This window comes from Mya arenaria, chromosome 3 (genome assembly GCF_026914265.1).
Source record: "Mya arenaria isolate MELC-2E11 chromosome 3, ASM2691426v1".
Lineage (NCBI taxonomy): Eukaryota > Metazoa > Mollusca > Bivalvia > Myida > Myidae > Mya > Mya arenaria.
In genome coordinates this window covers 12837411-12845300 of record NC_069124.1, presented here as the reverse complement: position 1 = coordinate 12845300, position 7890 = coordinate 12837411, and the positions used below count along the sequence as shown (strand labels likewise).

Genomic DNA, 7890 nt, shown 5'->3' with positions numbered 1-7890 from the left:
AATGTCAGTCTATTTTATAACAAAGTTAAACTGGATATTGTTAATAAATTTTGCTATTTGGGTGTAATGTTATCATCCAATGGAAAATTTTCAGTGGCCCAGAAAGCTTTATCTGCACAAGCACTACGTGCAATGTTTTCGTTAAATTCATTGTTTGAAAAGATACCCTTAAATGTACATGAAAAACTTAAATTATTTGATTCAATGGTTTTACCAATATTAACATATGGTTGTGAAATATGGGGATTTCATTCTGCTCCCGATATAGAAAGGGTTTATTTGAAATTTTTAAAACAATTACTAAATGTTAGATGTCAAACAACTAATGCTACTGTTTATGGTGAACTTGGCAAAGTGCCATTACATGTTATACGCCAAGAGAGGATATTGCAATATTGGTACAAGCTTGTAAATTCAAATGATAAACTGTTGTCTAGATGTTTTAGATATTGTAGTTCACTAAATATAAGCAGCTCATGGTATTCTGATGTTAAAAATTGTTAAATGATTTAGGATTTAACTACCTATGGGATAATATGTCAGTCACTAAATTACAGTTGTCAAAAGTTATTGAAAGATTATATGATCAGCACATGCAGAAATGGTATGCGACTTTAAATGATTCGTCCAAACTTTGTACTTATAAAGATATAAAAACAAGATTTTGTTATGAAAAATATCTCGATAGTGTCACTAATGTTAACCATAGAGTATCTCTAAGTAGAGTGCGATGTTCAGCACACAAGTTAGCTATAGAAGAAGGCAGATATAGAAATATACCAAGACATGATAGAAAATACATATATTGCAATATGAATATGATTGAAGATGAATATCATTTTATTCTTGTATGTCCATTTTATAAAGATAGTAGACAAATGTGCTTACCACGATATTATTGTTATTGGCCAACCAAGAAAAAACTATGTAATTTGTTAAGTTCTGAAAATGCAGCATTATTAAGGAAACTTGCTAAATTTGTTTATATTGCCACTGAAAAGTGCAAAAGTGCTTTAATTCAATTTAATTATTGCTTACTAGTATTTGAAAAGCTATATTTATATTTGTTCTTGAATTTATGCTCTTCTCATACAATATTAATGTCAATACTGTTTTATATTACCGCCGTGAATGTATATATATGCATTTGGCTACGAACATATTAATGTTTATGCCTAATAAAAGTTCTGTTCTGTTCTGTTAATTTATGCATTCGTGCCGTTCGTGACTTACACAGCTTCGTGACCTTAGGTGACTTACTACGTAGTTACATACCATGAATGTACTCAGTAGCGATGCCAAGTCGATTGTAGTTATCTCCCCTTATGAATCTCATGAATATAAATTTCTCACGGAAGGCGACTCAATGCTGGTACCGGTTTTATACACCCTTTAAAAGACGTATATCAACATTTGCGGAGAACCATGTGGCTATTTATAGAATTAGATGATGAAATATTCTGGGATCCAGTCAGAGTTCACTGAAAACGAAAGTGAAAATTTGATTAAACGTTTTTTTTCATGTTTTAAGGCAAGTACAAAGGATTATTTGGTTTGTATTTAAGTATGGGAGGGGTCTCTCATAGTTTTTATCACTTTTGATACGAAAACAACTGGACTATGAACGTTCTTAGACCATTTATAGACTTCGCCAAAATGTAAACAAAAATCCAAAATGGCTGCTGCGAAATGAAATTACCTGGTACAGTTTTCACTTAGTCAGATGTTTGATGATTAATGAATGAAGCAGTTGCTGACAGCTTCAAAATGCAAGTACACCTTGTGTAAATAGGTGTAAAAATTAAGAATGAATACATTTTATGTCTGTTCTTTAAATATTTGTTAAAAAAAACATGTTTTTTTCACAAAGTTTGTGTTCGTCCCCAGTTTCATACCGTTTCGTTCACAAATATGTTTACAGTATGTAATAAAGACGTGTTTATATAAAATAAAGCCCGAGAAAAATTCCAGATTTAGGTTACATCAGTAGTTTTCTAACTGAAATGTGATATTGGGTTCATCTTCAAGTGTTGGCTTCATCGCACCTGTCATGAGCAGCTTTTGATCGTGGTGGATCACTTAAAAGTTGAACCCATCAATTTAAACTGGTATGCCAGGGATGTGTTAATTGAGTATGTTGTGTAGGCTATAAGGGCGTCAATGATTGTATGTTTGGGTGTTGTTGATTTATCTATTTTCCTTTCTTATTATTTTAAACAGACCCGGGAGGAACTGTAAAGAACCAGCCAGACAGCCCGCACGCCGAGCTGCCCACCAGGCCGAGCTGTACTTTGTGTATGCCAACATGCCGACATGCTGTAATTTGTTAGTATTTCAAGATCATATAATGGAAAATTGTATCCAAACTGAAGTATAATTTGAGTAAGTTTGGGTCATATAAGCCCATTGATACTGTTTGTTCCATTCCTAAATGAATTCATCTCATGTTGTTTCTCGATCATCTCTCTTGCGGCTTTGATAATAATATTATTTTCTAATGACACTGCTGACTCGTATAAGACTTTGGTCTGTATTGTGCATCTATTCGCACATTTTGTTTGCTCTTTTAAGCAAACATTACATTAATTTAAAATTCTATAAGCAAATAAGCAAAACTTACTGCACATTTGATGCAGAATGATGTTTTATTTAGTGTGCATATGATTTTGAGCTTATGGACAAGAAAACATCTACTTAAACAATCACAGCAACACAATGAGATCCCTATTTTAAAGAAATAATGCCACCTTTCATTAATTCATTAATTCAATAATTCATTCCATCAATCATTCATATATATTCATTTATTTATGCAGTTTATACATTGAAAAACTTGACTTTTCTTAAAGCAAAAGAAATGAAAAGTGAACCGCTTTCATAAAGATTAGAGCCTTTTCCCTTCATGCATTAAAAAAATCAACCTTAATACATTATAAATGTCTTAAAACCCTAATGTATTGTTTATTTCAATAGCAAGCCTGGTTGCTGTAGCCACAGGGGAATTTTCAAGGACAAGAACCAGTGCTGGTAAAAATGTGGTCTCATGTGGTTTTCCATACCGGCATTCAGCAAGGATTTCAGAGAAAGGAATACTGTCTCCAAGTAAGAAGAAATTCTAAGCATGTCTGGTTTTAATGCTTTCAAAATGCATCTGGGTACTCAATAAGATGAGATTAGCCTTTGAATTATTAAAATCTGATAGCAAACTGTCCAAAAGACTATATATTTCATAAAATTTGTCCTGAAAATCTTTCTATTCATGAGCTTTTCTGCATATTTATCACATTTATGACCACATAAAAGGTTGTGTATGCCTCAAATGAGTGTTTACATGCCTTTTTAAAGCTTTAACAGTATTGACAGATAGTTTTATAAGTGTAAAACATTGCTTTTGTGTCTTGCTTGCAGATCATGATGTGCCAATAAGCTCCAGTTAGCTGTGCCTTTTTCCTCCCACCGGTAGTCCTTCAATCTGAATCCAGGAGATGCAGCTCTGAATCCAATATTTCAGGAAAATGAATATGTAAGTCAACTCTGTAGTACTTGTTTGTGTGTAAATGATCACAAGAGTGAGATTTATAGCAGATGTACCGCGAACTGACCATAAACTTTTCAGATGCTCTGTTTATTTCATCAGCCAATTTCGATGTAAATTTTACTGAATAATGACAAACAGTCTTACTCATAAGCATCTCTTACTCATTCGTATTCCACAACTAAACATGCTTGCAATTACACTGTGCCATCTATCATAATATAGCAATGCTGCAATGTCCACATTTTTTTTTTGTACCAGTTGTTGCTTTATACTGAAACTTTTATTGAAAATGGTGCATAAACACTGACAACACACCAATGTTTCGTTCATACATTTGTACATGTTCTTTCAGTGTTGATAATGTTGACATATTTCATGTACATTTACACATGTGTTTATTGCCAACCTCATCAAAACATGCTAAGTTTGCTCACATACATATTTCCAAAACAGACATTTACTGAATGTATTGCTACTTTACGTTGATTTTGATATGTAAATATAACATTGTACTACTTGTTTGTACAAAACACTTTTCATTTGTTATGTTGTTTGTTTCCATGTTCAGTCTGCATACAGATGGTATTATCATAACAATATTTTGCTCGACTATTCGTAGAATATGGAGAGCTATACTACTCACCCAAGTGTCGGCGTCACACCTTGGTTAAGGATTTGCGTGCAAGCACACATAGGTTAATATCTCAGTTACTTCTTGAGGTATCGTATTGAGACTTGATATAATGGTACTCAACCATTCAACCTACTTAATTAACCAAGTTAGATAACTCTACTTTGCATTTAATGCAAATTATAGGCTTTTATTATTTGACTAAGAAATTCTGGTTAAGGTTTTGCATGCAAGCACACATAGGTAAATATCTCATTAAGTACTTGAGGTATTGCATTGAGACTTGAAACAATGTTACTCAACCATCCAACCTACTTAATAAACCAAGTAAGATAACTCTACTTTGCATTTAATGCAAATTATAGGCTTTTATTATTTGACTTAGAAATTCTGGTTAAGGTTTCGCGAGCAAGCACACAAAGGTAAATATCTCATTAAGTACTTGAGGTATTGCATTGCGACTTGATACAATGGTACTCAACAATCCAATCTACTGAATAAACAAAGTTAAATAACTGTAGTTTGCATTTAATCCAAATAATAGGCATTTATTATTCGACTTAGAAATTCAGGTTAAGGTTTTGTGTGCAAGCACACATAGGTTAATATCTCAGCAGCTACTTGAGGTATTGCATTGAGACATGTTACAAGGTACTCAACCATCCAACCTTATTAATTAACCAAGTAAGATAACTTGACTTTGCATTTAATGCAAATGATAGGCCTTTATTATTCGACTTAGATAATTTGATTAAGGTTTTGTGTGCAAGCACACATTATATAAATATCAAAGCAACTACGGTACTTGATGTATTGCATTGAGACTCATACAATTGTACTCAACCATCAAACTTCCCCATGTAAGATAGCTCTAGTTTCATTAAATGCAAATAGTTGCCCTTTATTATTCGACATAGAAAGTCTAGTTAAGGTTTTGCGTGTAAGCACACATAGGTAAATTTCTCAGCAATTACTCGATGTATTGCATTGAGACTTTATAGAATGGTATTCAACCACTAAATGTCATTGAATAACCAAGATATTTAACTGTATTTTGCAAATAATTGCCCTTTATTATTAGACTTAAACATTCTGGTTGAAATTTTCCATGTAACCACATTTATCTTTATATCAATTCGTTTCTGAAATTCCTGTCATCATTTGAATAAATTGCTTACTCTCTCGGGGCCACCGTTCCTCAGCGCTTTCAGCGCTTTGATTTGTACAGCTGGACGAAGCCCTAGATACAAGCGAACTGGTCTGGAATATGTTAGTTCAGGAATATATAAGGTCATCAATCGGAACTCCTCGGCTAGTATCAAGATATGGCCTCGGATATGATACTGGTCGTAAGAAAATAGTCCATCATGGCCGACCAAGAAGATGTTCAAACAACCAAGAGATATGTTAGTCCAAAGACAGAATGAGGAGCGAACTTTTACCACTTATTTGTGTGTAAGTGTTATTTTTATACTTATTGTGTTTTAATAAAATATAAAAATAGTTTTAAAAGAGCCCTAATGAGAAACTAATTGGAAATGTCATTAATTCTTAGTGGGTGGGGTAAAGTCTTCTTTCATTTGACAGATTCTAATTTAGTAAATAACAATTTTGAAGCTCCAGTGATCAGTGGCAAAAATTAAGAAAACAAATAATCTAATTTTTTTTTAATAACAAATAAGTCTGAATCTGACTTTACTTAGATCGGTTAGACTTTCTTTCTCAGTGTATTTATACATTTCATATCATTAACTTTATTTTTTTATAATTAAAATTTACATTCTTTTAACCAAGGATGTATGGTTTATATGTCCGTGAGTGTTAGTAGCGAACAACTTAATGTAATGGCACAATTAAATACCTCGGCCCTGTTCACTAATATAGTTTTCTAAATAAATTAGATCTTCATTCTATTGGTTTAACAAAATGAGTTTGAACGCATAAACCAGCACACATTTCTTTCAAGACTAAATTCTTTGATATCCACCAGTAGTGGTGATGCAGAAACATTGAAAAATGCTGACATTTTTACTGTGCCAATGAAATGCAGACATTTAAATTTTAATCTTATTGTCATTTTCAGAGAAGAGTATGGTACCAGGGGTGCAGCTGACTCTGATTCCCGGCTGGTTCTAATGAAAAAAGGCAGATGAGGTAATGGTTGTGCTATTTTCGAAATTCGGACAATAATTTAACAGTCAAGTATCCTATTGGTTAAAGCCCAAAAGTACCTGTATGTTTGTACAATTAGCCAACAAGGATTGACAGTATGAAAATATAAACATTGTAGATGAATTTAAACATGATAACAATTTCATTTTATATTTTTTAATTAACCAGTAGTCCAGAGCTAAAAGCTGCTCTCTCACAGATTGACAGTTCTTCTTGGTCATTCTTCAAAAGCCCAAAGGAGTAATTAAATTAAATTTACACATATAATTAATTATATGGCTTAAAGCAATAGCAAAAAAATATTTTCCAAACAATTGAAATCTGTTCAATTATGTGTGACCTTATATGACTAGTTGGAGGAATTTTTACCAAATTTTCAAACTTGTATATGAAAGACTGTGATCTGATATTATGTCAGCAGTCTAATATCACTGAGTTCCATACATTTGCACAATAATTGGCTCGTTTAAAGACAAAAATAAAAAAGGTGTCAGAACAGTAAAACTGTGAGGATGCAGCTTTAAATTGGTGTTGCACTTAATGTTTTGTGAATACTTTTCTGTTGTTGTACAGGCTTTTAAAATAATGATCTGAAAATATAATTCCTATTATTGTTGTATTTTCTGTTTTCTATTTCAGGCACTGGAATCCGAATGTAATCAAAAATGCCATTGTATGAGGATTGACCTGCAATGCATAGCACTCATCTTAACACAACTGCAACGCCTTCCTTGGAAAAATGAGTGCAAGATGGAAACAAAGCGCTCAGTGGAACATCTTGTCATCTCAAATATTTGATGACTTACATACTGATGTGAAGTTGAAGATAAAAGTCATCTGTTGGTCCGTGATTATGAAATAAATCCGAACATAAATTTAAAAGGGTAAAATGGTAAAGGATTTATATACGCTTTAAGTGGTTTTCCTATATTATGGAGGGAAGATAACTACAAAAACAGAAACAGATGGCATCGGCAGACCAAATAAAGAAGAACTATTTTGTTCAGTTCAATTTTTAAGACTTCAGAAAATCTGTTAATAGGGCACATCCTTGCAAATGCCATATTGTAAACTGGGCTCTTTAAAATGTGAAAAGGTGAAAGTGGTCTAGAGGATAAGCCCCAAATTCAAGGTTGTGAGTTCAAGACCTCCAAGATACTTTCTCTTGACCTCAGGAAAAGGATGTCCATACTTGTTTCTTCTTAGGCAACAGACTTAAGAGTGATTTTGTAAGCTTCCAGCTTGCATAGCAATCTGATAAGGCATACAATAAGATACTAGCTGACTTGCAAACAGTTTTTCCATTTGTGTTGATTTATTTTTCAGTCTGTTGGAATGTTTATTAGAAGTGATGCGCATTGCTTACTGCAACCAATATTTATTTTCTTTATTAAGTTGAATTTAACGAACACATAACATGACTTGTGATTTTACAGATGCATGTTTATTTCGTTGATTGTATGAGTTCATTTTCTCAAATGATGTAATAAAAGTTATTCTGAATGGCTGTCCTTTTTTGTTTGAAGAAAATGTGTTGAGGTTTTGGCAT

At 32.8% G+C, this 7890-nt stretch overlaps 1 long non-coding RNA gene across 1 annotated transcript; it reads left to right on the top strand.

The window, feature by feature from the left end:
- The first annotated feature begins 2180 nt into the window (after positions 1–2180).
- On the top strand, positions 2181–3532 carry LOC128228105 (uncharacterized). Its single transcript, XR_008259888.1, has 3 exons — positions 2181–2325; positions 2974–3102; positions 3409–3532. It is a non-coding gene; the product is annotated as an uncharacterized LOC128228105 (long non-coding RNA).
- The last annotated feature ends 4358 nt before the right edge of the window (positions 3533–7890 follow it).